Source organism: Eublepharis macularius, chromosome 2 (assembly GCF_028583425.1).
Source record: "Eublepharis macularius isolate TG4126 chromosome 2, MPM_Emac_v1.0, whole genome shotgun sequence".
Classification (NCBI taxonomy): Eukaryota; Metazoa; Chordata; class Lepidosauria; order Squamata; family Eublepharidae; genus Eublepharis; species Eublepharis macularius.
In genome coordinates, this window is record NC_072791.1 from 65,058,986 (window position 1) to 65,076,753 (window position 17,768).

Below are 17,768 nucleotides of genomic sequence, written 5' to 3' on the forward strand. Positions count from 1 at the left end.
GCTTCCCAATGAATACATCCTGTAGCCCAAGCACCAGATGGTACAGGTTACTCCTGCTAGAAGCATGGGGCGGGTCTGGTTGTAATGAAGCTGTACCTGGCCTGCTGGGGGAGAGGGAGAAGAAAAACCCCACTGGTGGTCAAAACACTACCCCCCCCCCCCCGTCTTAATAAAGTACAGTTCAGCTGATGTGCAGATTTTAGTTTTGAGGAAACATATATCAAAGGAGTATGTCAGGGTTAGCACCCTCTTAGCTAACTTTGGTTTGGGATTCCCCCCCCCCTTCTATTGGTAAATAAAATGAGCTTCAACTTGCAATCTGGGTAGATGTATTATTAGACCAAGTCTTTTGAAGACTGCCTTTGAAAAGCCGGGACTTGGGAATGCATGACTAAAGCAATTGTACAGCCACCATTCTGTATGTAAAGTTCAGTCTCAAGTTCAACTCATGTTGTTATGTGACTTCAGCTGAACCATATTGCTTCAAAAAAAATCTCATGTTTGCTTGGACACTGCCAGCGCAATCCCAGCCATACTGTTTAGAGGAGACAGGTGGTCACAGGTCTTTCTCTCTCCCACTGCCTTCCCTCCCCTCCAGCATGGTTTGTGCTTTTATTACAGTGAAAATCCTGTGACTGGAAGAGTCTTCAGACTTAAGATCCACCAAGATTGTTGACCTGGGTTTGCATGGTTGGAATCCCTGGCTATGATGAACAACTCAATGCTACAGAAAGTGTTTCATACATTCTTTTTCAGAATTCCTCTCTCTTAACAGTTGAACAGATAGCAATTTTGCAATGCTATTTTAGGAGGCATGGGGAACTGTGGGAGGGTGGGATGATGCATCTATAAGAATACTGAAGCAGAGGATGCCCTCATTTCAAGAAATCATTCTTAAAGAACCCAGCAGTGACAGCGGCTTCATTTTAAGATGAGTCAGAGGCTGTGCTATAATTTAAAAGCACTTTTTAAAAAGAAACAATATAGAAATTACACTGGGGAAAAATCTTGCATTGCCGCTGCTCTAGACACACAGAACGTTTGCCACATGAAGGTCTCACTATTTTTATGTATCTGTCTGTGTCTAACAGGTGTTCCAAAGAACTTTTCTTTTTCAACACTGAGGATTGCAGCTTCTGGTGTTTTCCACACAGGGAGAAGCTTGTGGGGTTCCCCTGTTGCTGCTGCAGCTGCTGATGGCTCCACTTGGCAGGTTTCCCTGCTCCAGTCCCCTGGCAGCACACATCCCCCTGCCCCCCACACTAGGGAATTTTCCTTTTTTTAAACAATAACAATTGAACCTAACTTTGTAACAGTCTGTGTATCAGGTACCCTGAATTCCCTGCTTTATTTTTTAATAAAAAGTAAATCTTTAGCCCCATTCATTGCAGAGATCTGCTTTCCAACCACTTTATTCAGGTGCATGCTTAAGATCACTTGAAATGACTTCATTACCTCTTAACATTTGGTAGTTTATGAATGCAAGGGTTTTCTAGACTTTGGGCAGTGCGTGTTTTCAGGGGAAGCGGGCCTTCGAAGACAAGGAACTGGTTTCCAAAATATTTAAACACAGAACAAAAAATGTGATGCTAGGCCAATTCCATTCAATCACAGAATTAGATTTTTTTTAGGATTGTTGCCTAAAAAGCAAGATTGACCCTTTATATGGCCAACAATGGTCATTGCAATCATCAGGTAATAATCAGGAAGTTTTATATATTGGCTGTCTCTCTGTCCTCTCATAGGGAGCAGCCATCACTATAGCAAAGCTTGTTTATGGTAATCCTTTAACAGCTCCTTAACTATACTGCTCTACACTGGGATCTGATACAAAGGAATACGGAACTCCTGTATTTTGTGACAGTTATGCACAAGAGAGCCTTTCAACAGGTGATTTGTCATACAGAAGTAAAAAATTCTCACTTCTAGGCACAAATGCCTCCCTGCTCTGCGCTACATTCTGCTCTGCGCTACATTCTGGTCCAGAGGATTTCCAAGCAACAAAAAACTGTATAGTTTGAATACTGCAGTATAACGGGTCAACAACAACAACAACGTGTTTATGTACCATTCTTCTAGACAGATCAGTGCCCTACTCAGAATGACAAAATCACTGTTATTATCCCCACAATACAGCTGGAATGGAATGGTGTGGCTTTCCCAAGGCCACCTGCTAAGCAAACGGCAATATTGGAATTCGAACCAGCAGAGTGCTGATTCACAGCCCAACCATTTAACCACTATGCTATAGCAGAACACAGTATGCATGTGCAGCCCTCGTATACTTGTTGGCAACTTTGTGCTATTACTTGGAAGTGAGTCTCACTGAGTAAAATGGAGCTTATACTCAAGTGTATGTTCATAGGATCACACCCTTAGAAGCAAGTCTTACTAAAGTATGTTGGACCTTTAAAGAAATAAAATGTTAGAACTTGTGTCACCTCAGCAGGATAGCATGTGACAACTGGACCTGAATTTAAAGTCCAGCTGCACACTAAATTTTGCAATTCACAAGTCATTCTGAGAGTGGCCCACAGCCATCAAGAGATTATTCTGCATTAAGTATCAGATAGGCTTGACTTCTACACGAATAGCCAAAGTGCGTGTCTTTTAGCCTCCCAGGTTTGGTTCTCCATCAGCAAAATTGAAGAAATAAAACAAAAAAATGGTACAGTTAGGAAAAGGCAAAAATGAAGAATCTTCTTGTCAGGATGACCCCAATGAACATTGCCTTGAGCTCTCTGGAAGACAGGAGAGATGTAAATGTCATAGTAAAATATTACTCATGTGTAATATTACAGCATTGAGTCTGCATTAAAAAAGTGTTAGTCCTTGGTTCAATACTAATGCAATTGAACTTGTATTTGACAGGCCATTTGTCTGGAGTTTGATGCTGTTGGGAAGCAGGTTTTTTTCCCATGCATCCCCACAGCACTGAGGTACATTTGCACACCTACCAGGTTTCCCTGATTTTCTCCCAAAACTGCTTTGCTGCAAAGTTTGTAGGGATGTTGTGTTAAAGCCTGGAGGGCTGTTGCATGGATGGGAAAGTTCAGATTTTCCCAGTTGTGTCCACACAGCAGCCATTTTCTGTGCCTCTGTTCCCACAGTGGCAACCCCTCCCCTAGCTTTTATGGGTTCCTACATCAGCTGCAGAATACAGATATAACAATATAACAATCTATATAAAAGGTTTTCTGAATTTCCAACTTTCATTTTAAAAAAAGTATCTGATCCCTTTTGCTGCAGATCTGCCTTTTGCCTTATCATCTCAGTGAAAGGGGGCAGAGACTTGCTTTTTAAAAAACGAAAGTTGACAATTCAGTGAACCTGATCCACAGATTGTTATAACGCTAGGATGGTATTCAATTGCATGAAAAAGCCCGGGTGGTGGTTTTGGAGGGGGGTGGGGATGGCTGCTGCCTGGAAATGCTTGCAAGAAAATTGTGGGGAAACCTGCCACGTGGAAACCCCCTCGCCACTGCATTGGCAGCCACAGCAGCAAAGGGGAAACCACACACGCCTGTCCTTGTGTGGAAAACACCTTTGTCCAGTATAAGCTACAATATACAGTTGCCCTCTAGCTGGTCTCAGTGACAGACCAGAGGAAGGAGGACTCTCTGCCCACCACATTAACGCCAGCAAGGAGAGGCCCCTGGGCATCTGAAGGGAAATGTTTCAATATCTGAACACGCTGCTCCGAACCGTCGAGTGGTCTATCAGTCAACTAGACGGGCCTGTAAGTTTGACAGGCTTTTCTTGGCTTGGTGGGGTCCTGTTTCTCCCGGCCGTGGCATGGATGGCAAGCGCCAGGCGCTCGCAGGGACTAGGCGGCGAGAGCGGAGGGGGTTCGTCTGTGGTGGGCAGGAACTGCTGGAGGGTGACTGACAAGTGGAGCCGCTGACCTGAATATGGAAGCTCTCCAGCGGGAGCGGATACAACAAAGGGCTCGCGGAGAAGAAGGGGACCGAACTCGGGCCGCCTGGAGCCCTCCCCCAAGGCTTCGACGACAGCAAGCGAGGAGGACCGGAGTGCATGTGCGGCGGCTGAAACTTCGTCGAGGTCCTTCTCCCGCGAGGGAAACGGAGAGGACGAGGAGGATGCCACAGGGGGTGAGCCCGAGCGCTGGCTGGGGGGGGGGGCGGGGATCTGGTTCCTGGGGGCGGCTGAAGCCCCCCTCCCGAAAGCCTTGCAGGGGCGAAGGGGGCTGGGCGAGGGGGCGAAGCTGGCGGGCGCGTGGGGCGCTCCCCCTCCCTCCCCCCGCGCTGGGCGGCGGTGGCCATGCCGCGTCCGCTGGGAGCCGCCTGCCAGCCCGCCTGGCTTCTGCTTGCGCTGGGACGCGGCCGGGGCGGGCGGCGGGTGGCGGAGATTGGCTGGCGGGGGCGGGCCAGGTCCGGCGCGATTGGCGGGCGCCGCGGAGCGGACGGCGCAGGGGAGGGCCCTGATTGGCTGCCGACGAGGAAGCAGGAAGGGAGGACGGACGGAGCGGAGCGGAGCAGGACTCGGCGCTGCCTCTCTCGCCGCCGCCGCCGCTTTCTGGGACTGGGAGAACGTCGGCGGCAGAGCGGGCGCCTCTCCCCTCCCCCTCCTCGGCGGGAGAGCGGCGGCGGCGGCCACGACCGCCCCCCCCCGGCCTGTGCGCGCGGGCCCCAGAAGGGGGCGCGCCTCCCGTCCCCATCCCGCAGCCGGGCGGCTACGCGGCTGGAGGCAGCGGAGGAGGAGGCGGCGCTGACGCAGCAGCGTGGAGCCCGGGACTCGGGCGCCCCGGGGCGTTCCAGCCGCCGGATTCCAGCCCGGCCGGGGCCTCCGCCTGCCCTGAGTGGGCCCCGCCAAGCAGAGCGGCAGCGGCGAAGCCACAGGAGCAGCGCCCGCCAGCGCCCCGGTGAGTGAGCCAGCCGTCCGTCCGCCCCTCTGCACCGGCCGGCAGCGCGATGGGGCTCCGCCCGCAAGGTGGTGGTGCTGCTGCTGCGGCAGGGCGCGGGGGACTCGTCGGGCGCGGGCGGGTGATGGGAACAGGTGCTGCCGTCGCAGCCGAGAGAAGCGGGGGTGGCTATGGGGGAGGGAAGCAGAGGGGGCGCGGCGCAGGCGGGACGCACCCGGGGGTCAGCGCGCAGGCTTGGGCGGGGGTCCCCGGGAACTTTCCGCCTGGATCCGGCTCAGGCTCGCTGGCGCGGCGGGGGGGGGGGGCTCCCGGGCGGAGTGTCCCCGGGGGCGCCACCGCCTTCCTCGGGCGCCGCGGTTGTCCGCCTCTCCTCCTCGTGTCATGGTGGGCGGCTGGCTCGCTGGCGGACTCGAGGGCTGCGGTTCCAGCTGCAGCCGCCTCTCTGCGCCCTCCTCTTCTCGTTCTCCCCCACCGGTGCCCCTGGGGCCCGTCCTGGCTGCTGCTGGGCCGGGATCGGCTTTCCCGAAGGGCGCCGTGGCCCGAGCTGATCCTCCGTCGGAGCTGAAGGGCAGTCTGGGCTGCTTCGGTCTCACCCCGCCTGTCCCCGGCCGCCAGGGAACGAGGAGGAAAAGGCCCCTGGTGGCAGGTGGGCTGAGCCTACGCGCGCGGCTCCCCAGTGGCCGGCTCAGACCCGTCCTGGGGGCTCCCGTCGCGTTTCCTCGGATTAGTTCGAGGGTTGAAGTTATGTAATAAAGTCATTAACTTTTGCAACAGTAGTAGTCCCAGAGCCCTCTTGCAGCCGATCTGGGGACAGGTCTGTGGGAGGCCACGTGAATGGCGCTCGTCGCCGTCGACCCCTTCCTCCTTCGCCCCCTCCCTCGGGAGTGGCGCTGTCACATCGTCCCCTTGCCTGGGCTGGAGGGCTGCTCCAGAAACTCCGTTCTGGAGAAGCCAGACAGGGAGACAGATGTCCTGATTAGAACGGGCCGCAGAGGACAAAGGCACACCGAACCCTCCCTGTTCCTGGCTAGTGGGCCGTTGGGATGGCCGACTCGGGAGCAGGCACTGCAGCAGAAGGGACCCAGAAAGGGGCTGGAGGCAGACTTGAGGAACTGCGTCTTAATAGGGTTTCTTTGGAAAGACCAGGGCTCCTGAAAACTTGACACTGACAGGCAAGAAACGTTTCTGGGGAATGAGGGAAAGTTATCCAAGGATTCTACCGTTTGAAAGCATTTAGAAAAACTGAAGAAAGTGTGTGTGTGGTGGGGGAGAGTGATGGGTCTCCTGGCAGCATCCCCCCCCCCCGAAAATTAGAGCAGCAGACTTCCCCCCCCCCTTTCTCTAGATGGGATTTTTAAGGAGTACAATTTAAGGGAGTTAGAAAATTCTCCACCTGGTCTGCTTCTTTGTCACACTTTGCAAAGTAGTGATGGACATGTAGCATCCTCTTAAACAGAAATTGCACATTCTTGTAAAGGTGTTTTAATGATTTCCCAGTTATTTTCTCCCATTTCAGTTAGTGCGTCTTAACATTGTCACTGCCGTTCCCGCTTGAAATGTCACCAGACTACCTTCAGTGGCTGCAGGAGAAGCTGGTTCCCCTGCCAGCCTTTCCTAAATGTTAGTCTGATCTTCTCTAAGATTAGACTTGGATTAGACTCCACATAGATCCTTCCAGTCTGCCCTGCTGCTTTTTCCTCCCCTAACGTTGAGTGAAAACCTTACTAGCTTTTTAAAAAAAGTATCGCTGTACATGTTTGCACTGGTGCACATGCATATCCTAAAGGGGGCTGTTGAACAGGGAAAGATGTTTCAGTAGCATTACTAAGTGTTCCCTGTTTTCCCTCTTTAAAGGGAGGAGTGATTAAGGTGTGAAAAAGCTATTTGCAAATTTGGGGAACTTTATAGGGGTGGAAGGGGTTAGAGGACTGCTAATGTGATGTGGACAGAATGCATAAAAAATGCCGGAAAGATGAAATACAGTTGAAAATCTGCTTGCCTGTATTCAAATAAAAATCCTAACAGGGATGCTCCTAAAATTGTGATTTTTTTCATGCCCATTCCCCAACAGGAGAAGGAAACTAAAAATGCTGCAAGACACACAAGTGAAATTTGTTTTAGGGATTTCGTTAATGTTTCATGTGTTTTCTAAAAGTGGATATTTACTTGAATACATTACCAAATGGAAGCAAAATGCATGTTGAACTATTGTTACATGAAAAGGATGTGTAATGAGTTTCATTTGTCTTAAGTGTGTCACTCCTGTGTAGATCCAGAGGAGTTAGCCGTGTTAGTCTGTAGTAGCAAAATCAAAAAGAGTCCAGTAGCACCTTTAAGACTAACCAATTTTATTGTAGCATAAGCTTTTGAGAATCTGACGAAGAGAACTGTGATTCTCGAAAGCTTATGCTACAATAAAATTGGTTAGTCTTAAAGGTGCTACTGGACTCTTTTTGACTTCTGTGTAGGATGATCCAGAAACGAACTACTGTATGGAACATTGGATGTTCTGTTCCATTATGTAGACCATATGTTAACAGATTGCATCGAGTGCATCTCTCATGTGAGCTTTTGTATAATCAGAATGCTGTTTACATAGCAATATTCTTTTAGGGAAGTACCTATTGTATTTTAATGTGCCTGTTTGCAGTGGAATGAAGTAAATAGTCTATGAAGTTGTGAATCTTGACCAACTATATTATCTGCTTCCAGATTTCCCTATTTTCCTTCATCTTCTGGATTATATTGTAGAGAGCAACTGTGGGTTGCTTTCTGCAGCATAGAAAAAATTGGTTGCACTTGCTCCTTTCTGGCTTTTGTTGGAAGGGAGCAGATACTAGTATCCATAAAATTAGCTGGATCATTACTTTTTATTTATCTGTGATTGCAGCCTCACTAATCTCTGAGTGTAGCCTTTCTTTATGCATATAGTTTTGTTACAATTTGGTGAGAAGGGTCCCCATTCTATTTTGTAACCTTTGGAACTAAGGCAGGCTTTGACTTGCCCACAATTGTTTGGTGATTCCATGTTAAAGCCTTCATATGCACAACCACTCGCCTTCCCAATCATCTGCCTTTAATGCTTGTATCTCTAGGCCCTTGAAAGAGTGTTATTAAGTGTTCTGTAGGTGTTTAAAGGCAACCAGAGTTGTGATGAAAGAAGAAAGTACAGTGCCAACATTTTGTTATGATATTCCAATATGACTTGTACAGAACACCTATCAATTCAAGTGTTTGGAATAATCTTTGGCACTGTAATCAAAATATGCATCAGCCCAAGAACTTGATACTGTGTGGTTTGTAGCATAGTCTGCTAGAAGATGCACTTTAAGGATATAAGTAATCACTTGCTTAAGATGAATTCCATTGCCTGAATTTCACCCATCCAGCATCTTGTGGCATTTAGAATATGAAGCCCTTGCCATATTGCCTCTTGCACTTTTATCTTTTGTAGGCATGCCCCATAGTAATTAGTAGGCTTTCTATTGAAAGGTGGTTAGCAAATTTGTGGTTTCTTTGGAAAGAGATCTGGTTGCCTATGCAGGTAACTTACTAATGTTGATAGCGGTTTTAATATTAGAAGCATAATAGCTTCTGTATGGAGTGCTGAAGTGTCGTTCTTATGCGCTTACTGTTGGCTAGATGAACAAAACAAGGGAAGGAGAGGATGGGCCTTGGCAAGCAGTGCTAAAAGAGGTTAACTGTTGATCTTCAGAAGGAAAAAGTTGCATTAATATCAGATATTTTCATTGCATTGATAGCAGAACCCAGAGAATGGCCAAAGAAATCCACCTACTTGTTATATTTGAGTTCTTGATATTAAATTGGATCACGAAATGTCACTATATCAAGCAAACAAGAAATGCTGTATTTGTATGTTATGCTTCCATATTGGCTGTATTATTGTGATGTAGTTTTATTCTGTGTAAGGCCAAGATCAGCATCTTTGATCCTTGCCAGATTTGGCAAACAATTAACACACTATTTATTTTATGCAGATATCCCCCCTCCCCCCAGGTACACCTATTGGGTTTTTGTCCTGTTAAGTAAAATTGAAGAGAACTTATTTATGTATTCTGTACTCTGTCTTCAGGGCTCAGAGCAGAGTACACACACAGTCAAGCTAGAGCTCTTGCTAAAGATAGGTTACTTATACATGCTGTTGGTGTTCATGTTTGGGCAATATGTTATAAACCATTCATAGGATACAAGCTTAGAAGGACTCTGTAAATAATGTCTTGCACATAACTAGCACCAGACGTGACTTCTTATGAATGTAATAATCCCTAAATGTATGACAAGCTCAGCATTTGTATACCAGGCTTTGATTGTCAAGGTTCTTCACATAATTATTGTGAAAGCAGTTCAATATTATTGTATGCTGCAGGTGAGGGATTACTGTAAGGGAATAGTGGCTTGCTGGAGTCCACCTTACTGAGTTCTTGTATGAGTATAGATGTGAACTGTGGACTTCCCACATCTCTCTCCTAATTCCTACATCAGACAGACTCAGTTGTCAGAACAAAATTATGATACCACAAACAATTGAAGTGGCATTTTTTTTGCCTGTTCCAGAGGCCTCATTGAATTCTAGGATGTTTCTGATTAGCTTTGCCAAACTGGCTCTCGCTAAATGGGAAACAATTTTTGTTGAGAATGTGATTGTTATATTCTTTCATAAGGAATAGTGATGGGCACTCTACCAGTTCCCTAATACTATAATCTGTTAGTAGCATCCAAGTTGATTTCCTTTGGGTACTATTTCTATGACTTTCAGCCAAATCAAGCATTTGTTTGTGATCTTTCAAAGAAAATGAACTGGAATATTTTTAGGAACAAAACTTTACTGACTGAGGAGAATTTTCTTTGCTAGAAACTCAAGTCCAGCATTTCTGTAGTAAGAGGTATTAATCTGTTTAAACAGTGACTGTGATAATATTTCTTTCTGTCAAGGCAATAAATAATCTTTGGTTTTTGTCTTTGAGAGATCTAAACAAAACTTGAAATGTTGGTCTTCCCTTTGTTTTCAAGCCACAGTGCTGTTTTAAAGTCATAGTTAAACTCTCTTGTGATATGGATTCTGTCATATTTTCTTGCTATAATAACATGCGACAATGAATGTACAATGAATTTCTTCAGAATGCCTGATCTTATTCTTCATATTGACTCAACAGGACCACTGTGGCAGTTTTTACTCTTAAGACTTAAAATATGTTAATTTTTTTCTTTTCTCTTTAACCTTATGTATTACATGGACAAAATGTGACTCTGTTTGATACGATCTCTGTCACTCCTAGAATGTGCAGAATGATCCCACCAAGCCATGCTGGCCACTGTTAGAAGTATTTGTTCCTTTTCTCATTTCCCTGCTTTTGAGATTTTAACATTATGTTTCAGTATTATTCCTTAACTCTATATGTATCTGACTTCTTCCTTGAAGTTTTGGAAAGTTAGCTATTAGTGATTCAAGTACCTGCCAGGAAAGTATTTCCAAGTACTGTGTGCCATTTAAATGTGAAGGATCTTCTACAGTATCAGTTGAAACAGTGACTGTGTAAAAAGTATGTTGCACATCAAGTGTGGGGGTCTCTCGAGAAGCAGCATATAAATTTCCAAATAAAAAATAAACAGGGCTGTGGCCGCTGGTTAAAATGGGGCAAACAGTGACATGGAGTGCATGTTAAAAAGGCCTTTCAAAGTGACATTTTATGGCTTGTTCTTCATTTGTTCTTTGCTTTCCCAACAGTTTTCCTTATAGGAAACTCCATACCATCTCCATATATGTATCTGTACCTAACATAAATGATATTTAAAGCTCCTCCTTTAGTTGCATTAAGGTTTATGTGCTCATATCTTTAAATAAATGTTTACCTTCTGAATAGCACTTCCCCTCTTTAATTAGAATCCATTAAGATATGCAGTTGTTCATTAAAGAAGGTGGGACATAGAGTGGTTACAATTTGTAATTTAATATACAGTGTACCACAAGGAAATCAAACATAACCAATTACCAAGTTTTTAAGCTCTTCATCACATCTTCTTTAAGCAATTAATTAGGCTAAAAAGTATTAAGCCAATTTCAAGAGTGTAAATGTTCCTTCTAGACTTAAATATTCAGTGCTTGCTTAAATCTTTGAAGTATGCCGGTATCTATGGCATGCTTTTGCCCCAGCATTTTCTGGTGGTCACCCCGCTGTTTAATATGATTTTATGGGTGAAAAAAGAGCCTGGGCTTTTTGGTGTGGCCCATCCCAGTCTTGGGTACTTGTGGGGCCCATCCCAGTCTTGGGGTCCTCTTGCATTGCTCTTAACAGTATTTGAAGCTTCTATTGAGACAGGTATAGATGACCAGGAATATTTGGGGTTCAGACATTGATAAAAAAGAAATAATCCATTACTGAAATTCTGTTGTTACACAGTAAGCATATGCAAAACTAATAGCTGATTGGTGAACGTATACAGTCAGACATGTAATTATGCTTTTTCAGCTGGTACCGCAAGCACTGTAACTGCCCCAGTTAGTACCTGCTAATTAAAACCCCAAATGCTTGATAATTGAACAAAACACACAGATGCCCTATTTGGATTTTAGTTCTGTGCTATGTTACAGGTTTTTTTCTTCCCTGCCACTCGACAGAAGCATCTATAAAGATTCAAAGAAATGCATTGAGAAGTTGCTACCATGGGAGCAAATTTGAGTTTGTTCCCATGGACAACTAATTGATTGAACTAATTGAAAGTCATAGCCATAATTCAGGTATTCTAACCTGAACAAAATGTTGTCATCCAATCTGTTTATGTTAAACATATATCTTCACCTATGGATTTCATCCTGTTCCAGTCTCTGTGGGTGTAAAATGGATTACTGTACAGACCATCCAAGAGTTAAACTCAGCTGTTCTAGTACCGTAGTTGTAAGAAGTTTTTCCAGAGTGGTTGGTTGAAAGAATCAGGGTGGGGAAAGGTTGCTGCGTTATCGGCAGCATAAGGAGATGTGAAAGGGGGGTGCCTCATAAAAGAATAAGAGGGTAGCACAGGGCAAAGGGATGAAAATAAAATCCAGCTTCTCTCAGTGAATATCTTAGAGCACAAAAAATTCCCTTTAAATATTTGGGTATCTGATTGTTAAAATTGGCATTTAAAATTCATGATTTCTTGGATTGCATGAATGACAGAAGATAAAGTAAAATAAGATGATAAGCAAATTTCATACCTTTGCACATATAGTTGGAGAGTTCCAAAATGGGTCACTAACCGAAAAGGTAAATGGCTGTTTGCTTTGCTGTGGAGCATTTCATGGAATAGCAAATACATTACCACAGCATGTGTCATGGAGTGCTTGACATGTGAGCAAGTGCTTTTGTTTCTAAACTAGTTTAGCAGCAAGTAAGTAGTTACGAATTCTGCTTTGGGCTAACCAGAGAAACCAGAAGCATCTGCTTTTTGCTACAGTGCTGGAGATGTAAATGCATGGGCTCCATGCATTTCATAGGGTGAGAAGGTCATTTGTATGTAAACTGGTTTCAGAGGAGTAAGTTCAGATACCTACTGGAGAGCTGTCACTTGGTTTCTTCGAGAAAAGTCAAGGAAACAGCCTTGAGGTTTCACTTTTACTCAGCATAGTGTCTAGCTAGTTTCACTTGCTCTGTCAAAGCTCTCTTCTTTATTGTGGTCAAACTGCATAGAATTTATAATAAATAGTTGCTCCAGAGCTAACCTACTAGTGCGAAGTTTATTTTAACATGGCCACGTAAGGAAGACAATGCAAATGGGACCTTCTGTATTTATACTGGCATGGTACAGGTTGGTAACGTTACTAGGACCTTGCAGGGTGAACATTTTATCATGCCATTTGCTACTTTGCTGTGGGGACTCCAACAATCTCTTATCAATGTAGTGCTTTTTCCCAGGGAAAGGGATATTTCCCCAGCACTCAAAAAATAAGTGATCGGCTACTCTGAGTATGTGATACTTGCCCTACGTGTCATATCTGCCGTGCAGCAGCCATTGTCGTGAGCATTGCAGATGCTTATTACCTAGTGCCTGGGACATCATTCAGGGCAAGGCACTCTCTTCCTCCTCCCTCATGCCCTGCGCCCTTTCTAATAGTAAAGTGCCTGCCCCCACAAAAGCAGCCAGGCAAGACCAACCACAGACAAGGTAAGGGTCTGAGTATTTGGGGGGACTCCTTTGATATGCAGAAAACTATGCCTGTAAATTAGCCTAAGCAGACGGTATAGAAAAAGGGGGAAAGTGGCCTTAGTGGGGTGGCCTGCTCAAGCCACTGAGCGCTTGCAGAATCTTGGAGGAGACGGGGGTGGGTGGGGGAGGTGAGATTTCCAGATTATCTCCCCATACACACACAGTTGCCTGCATTTTCTCAGTTTGTGTAATTCTAATGCCTTGTAAAATATTTTTATATCACTTTTTACTCGTTTAGAAGCTGAGCATTCTCTTGCTATAATCATGATGATGCACGTGTGTGGGGGGGGGGTACTGTGACCGTAAACACACAGCTGTGACCCATCATTCCATGAACAGTTTACCTCCCTTTTTCTCCCTTTTTTTCTTTAAGAAAGGAATTAATTCAAAAAGTTTTTGTCCTTTTCCTTTACAGTGCTAGAAGGAACTTTAAAAAGCAGGGTGGAGGCACACAGTGGTGAGTGAGTGTTTAGTCTGAAACTGACTTCATTTTTCACTTTCAAGAGTCGGGACAACCACATCATCAGTTCATTGCATTCCAGTGTCTTCTGGGTCTTGTTTCTATTTGTTTTTAGGGCTTTACATGGAGTTGCTCTCCTAGCCTTCTTGTGTGTAAAGGCAGTATTGCTTTTGATGTACATAGCAGGTGAGTGGTTGTTTTGCTGACACTAGTAATGCTCAGCCCAGTGTTTTCCATGCAGGGTTCCATGGAACCCTGGAATGCTATAGGTCATTGGCAGGGGTTCTGCAGGAAATCATGGAATAACTAAAAAATTTGAAATACCGCTAAATTCCAAATATCCTTTAAAATATCATAGTTATTAAGGCTATATTTATTTGTATTGTGTCTGTGTTCATTCTGTAATGTTACAGAGCACTGACAGTACAAATGGCAGTAATTTAGCGGTAACTGAATTGTGCTCCCCACCATCAACTTTTTCTGGTCTGTAAATGATTTCATAGGTAAGAGTTCCTTGGGATTTGGAAAAAAAAAATTACGGGTTCCTTCATGGAAAAGACGTTGGGAAACACTGGCCCAGCCAATGCCTGTTTGGTTGTATCAACACTTTAAAATGACTTGAAAGATACTCCCATTTTCATAATTTTCAAGAATCATTGTGAAAAAGAAAAGAAACCAGGAAACGTTTAATTAATAGGCTGACTTTGTGGGCGACGGGATGAGCCTAAGCCCGTCATTCAGTGTTTTGCTTGTTGCACAGTTTTTTTTTCTAATTCCACTGTGTAATGACAAGATTTTGATGACTAGAAACTTTTGACTAAATGCTCCATTACACTAAGGAGGAAAGGGAGCATGAGCTTGTAATCATTTATTGGTGAAGTGTAAGGGAGGCTGTTTTTGTTGGGGGAGAGTATAGGACTGGGGGCTGGCTTGAGGGTGAAGCAGGAGCAGAGCACATGGCTGGATTAAGAAATTCTACCAAAGAGGAGTCCAGCGGCTGAGAGAAGAACAGGGGTCCAGATTCTGGGACAGGAGACCGGTGAGCTTGCCTTATGGCAGTACAAGAGGCAAGAAGTCTGTTGCAGGCTCAGAGGAACTTCCATGTACACACATCTTCTCTGCTGCCTTCATTTTCTGATGTAGCAGGGAGGCTCCAGAATTTGTGCTGTGGGAGCTGGGGTGGCCAGCAATCAGTCGGAGCAACTACAAGATTGCTGCCCTCCTTCACTGTCCTTGTTTTGGTAGTCTGGGTTCTGTGGCAGGAGCTTGTTAGCATGCCAGTGGTGTTCTGTGCTGCTTGTCTGCTCCATGCGCAGTGGGGCAGTCCTTGGATCCATGGCCTTCCCCCCAAATAGTGCCTTTTACACTTTAAAAAACCTTTCTTCTTCAGCTTTATTGGGAATCAAATCAGTTGTTTCCAGATCGCATTTTTGCTTCTTTGGGGGGACGGGGGGAGTGCTCTATGGGGATGCAAATTAATAAGAGTAAAGCTCTTATTAAGCATAGTTTAACTTAATTTAATTTATTATATTTATATTCTGCCCTCCCTGCTTTCGCAGGCTCAGGGCGGATAACAAATACAAACATGTTTAAAAACATTTAAAAACATTAAATAATACATTTAAAAACATTTAAAAACATTAAATATAACAATTCATGCTGCCCAGTGGTTCATACATGCCTCTGTGTTTGCATAGGGGTGATGGTTTAACCCCCCCTTCACGGGGGGGGGGCAGGCACTGCCCGGCGTTAGCCATATGCCTGGCGGAATAGCTCTGTCTTACAGGCCCGGCGAAATGCAAGCAAATCTTGCCGGGCCCTTGTCTCGCAAGACAGAGCATTCCACCAGGTCGGGGCCAGGACTGAAAAGGCCCTGGCCCTGGTCGACGCCAGGCGGGCCTCCCTAGGGCCAGGGACACTTAAAAGATGTTTTCCGCCAGAGCGGAGAGTCCTCCGGGGCTCATATGGTGAGAGACGGTCCCTCAGATACGTCGGTCCCAGTCCGCGTAGGGCTTTGTAGGTTAACACCAAAACCTTGAACCTGATTCGGTACTCCACTGGCAGCCAATGCAGCTGGCGTAGCACCGGTGTAATATGCTCCCACACCGGTGCTCCAGCAATGACCCGCGCTGCTGCATTCTGTACCAGCTGTAACCGCCGGATCAGGCCCATGGGAAGCCCAGCGTAGAGCGCGTTACAGTAATCCAACCTAGAGGTGACCATTGCTTGGACCACTGTAGTCATGTCACGGGGAGACAAATAAGGGGCAAGCTGCCTGGCCTGCCGAAGATAATAAAAGGAAGACCTGGCAACTGCAGTGATCTGGTCCTCCATCTTCAAGGAGGAATCCAGAATCACCCCCAGGCTCCTAACCCTCGGGGCCAGTGTAAGTGCTGCCCCATCAAGTGTAGGAAGCCGGGGTCCCAAAGCCATCTCCCCACGACCCACATACAGGACCTCCGTCTTCGTGGGATTCAATTTCAGCCGACTTTGTCTCAACCAACCAGCCACAGCCTCAAAAGCACGCTCCAGGGCATCAGGGGCTGATCCAGGCTGCCCGTCCAACAACAGATAAAGCTGGGTGTCATCCGCGTATTGGTGACACCCAAGCCCGAAACTCCGCACCAGCTGGGCGAGGGGGCGCATATAGATATTAAATAATAATGGAGAGAGTATCGCTCCCTGTGGCACACCACAAACCAGTGGCCTACGAGATGACACCCTCTCCCCGAGCGCCACCCTCTGTCCCCGATCGTGGAGAAAGGAGACCAGCCACTGCAGTGCTGTCCCCTGAATCCCCACATCGGCAAGGCGGTGGGTCAAAAGCTCATGATCGACCGTATCAAACGCTGCTGACAGATCCAGCAAAATCAGCAGTGCTGATCCGCCCTGATCCAGATGTCTGCGGAGATCGTCTGTGAGGGCGACCAACAATGTCTCGACCCCATGTCCCGGGCGGAAACCAGACTGGAAGGGGTCTAGGGCTGAGGTCTCCTTCAGGAAATTCTGCAGTTGCTTCTCTGCCGCCCGCTCAATCACCTTCCCCAAAAACGGAAGGTTGGAAACTGGTCGGTAATTGAGCAGGTCAGCAGGATCTAATGATGATTTCTTCAGAAGAGGCCGTACCACAGCTTCCTTCAGCGCCTTGGGAAAAACCCCAGAGCTCAAGGACAGGTTTATAATCGCCTCCAAGGAATTCCGAAGCCCGTCAACACTGGCTTTCACCAGCCATGACGGGCACGGGTCCAAGGGGCACGTGGTAGGCCGTACCACCTGCAGAATCCTGTCCACCTCTTCCCCGAAAAGAGGGCTGAAATGATCTAATATGGGTCCCGAAGACAGCCAAGGGGCCTCTAGTTCATTTACTGTATCAACTGTGGCTGGTAAGTGGGGAACCACAGCTGGTAAGTGGGGAACCACAGCTATAATTCCATATACTGCAGAACAGTAATTCTTCGGGAACTGCAAAGAGGGTTTCTCATGTGGTGGTACAGTTAGAGTGCTGAACTAGTACTGGGGAGACCCTGGTTTGAATCTCCATTCAACCCCCCTGGGTGATCCTCCATGTGGCCCCCCTGGGTGACTCTGGGCCAGTCACACACTCAGTCTAACCTACCTCACAGAATTGTTGTTAGGATTAAATGCAGGAAGAAAGAATAATATTTCAAGATGTTTTGGGTCCTCCTTAGAAGAGGTAATAGAACAATTCATTTTGTAAGTTCTGGGGGATCTTATGGTATGGTGATTTTGTGGTCTGCATAAAATACGTTGTGCAACCTTGTTCCACCAATAGCAATGCTTTCCTGCAACAGAAGAAGCCTTCTGCCAATACAATAGTTCCTTGTGCCAACAGAAGTCAACTTGTGCCAGAGGTATTAGCAAGGTGGAATTGTAGGATCCAGCCCATAATGTTTAACTGTTGCTCATGGTATGCTGGCAACTTGAATTTTAATTCTTGTTGTGTGTGAGTGACCCAGTTTTGCCTTTGGTCAAACAGATTTTTGCATTGCAAAAACCTGTTTGAATAGAGGTAATGGGACCAAAGTGTTCCTGTAGGATGGGAACTGCTAGGCAGGTAGCAGTTTTACTTTAAAGCATAATTTATAATGTTTACTTCAAAGAAAGTCCTGCAGTGTTGGGACCAAACCCATTTTCAGTGTGATGAAGTTCTCTTCATCCAGCTGATGGGAGCTACTTTGGGTTGATTCCTCCTTCCCACTGCAA

General features: G+C 46.1%; 1 protein-coding gene across 1 annotated transcript in view; it reads left to right on the forward strand.

Moving 5' to 3' along the window:
• The first annotated feature begins 4,602 nt into the window (after positions 1-4,602).
• BAHD1 (bromo adjacent homology domain containing 1) overlaps positions 4,603-17,768 on the forward strand; it is an 88,845-nt gene continuing 75,679 nt past the window's right edge. The window contains exon 1 of the mRNA XM_054971528.1: positions 4,603-4,882. The gene's annotated coding sequence lies outside the window, so the exon portion shown is untranslated. The remainder of the gene's footprint in view (positions 4,883-17,768) is intronic.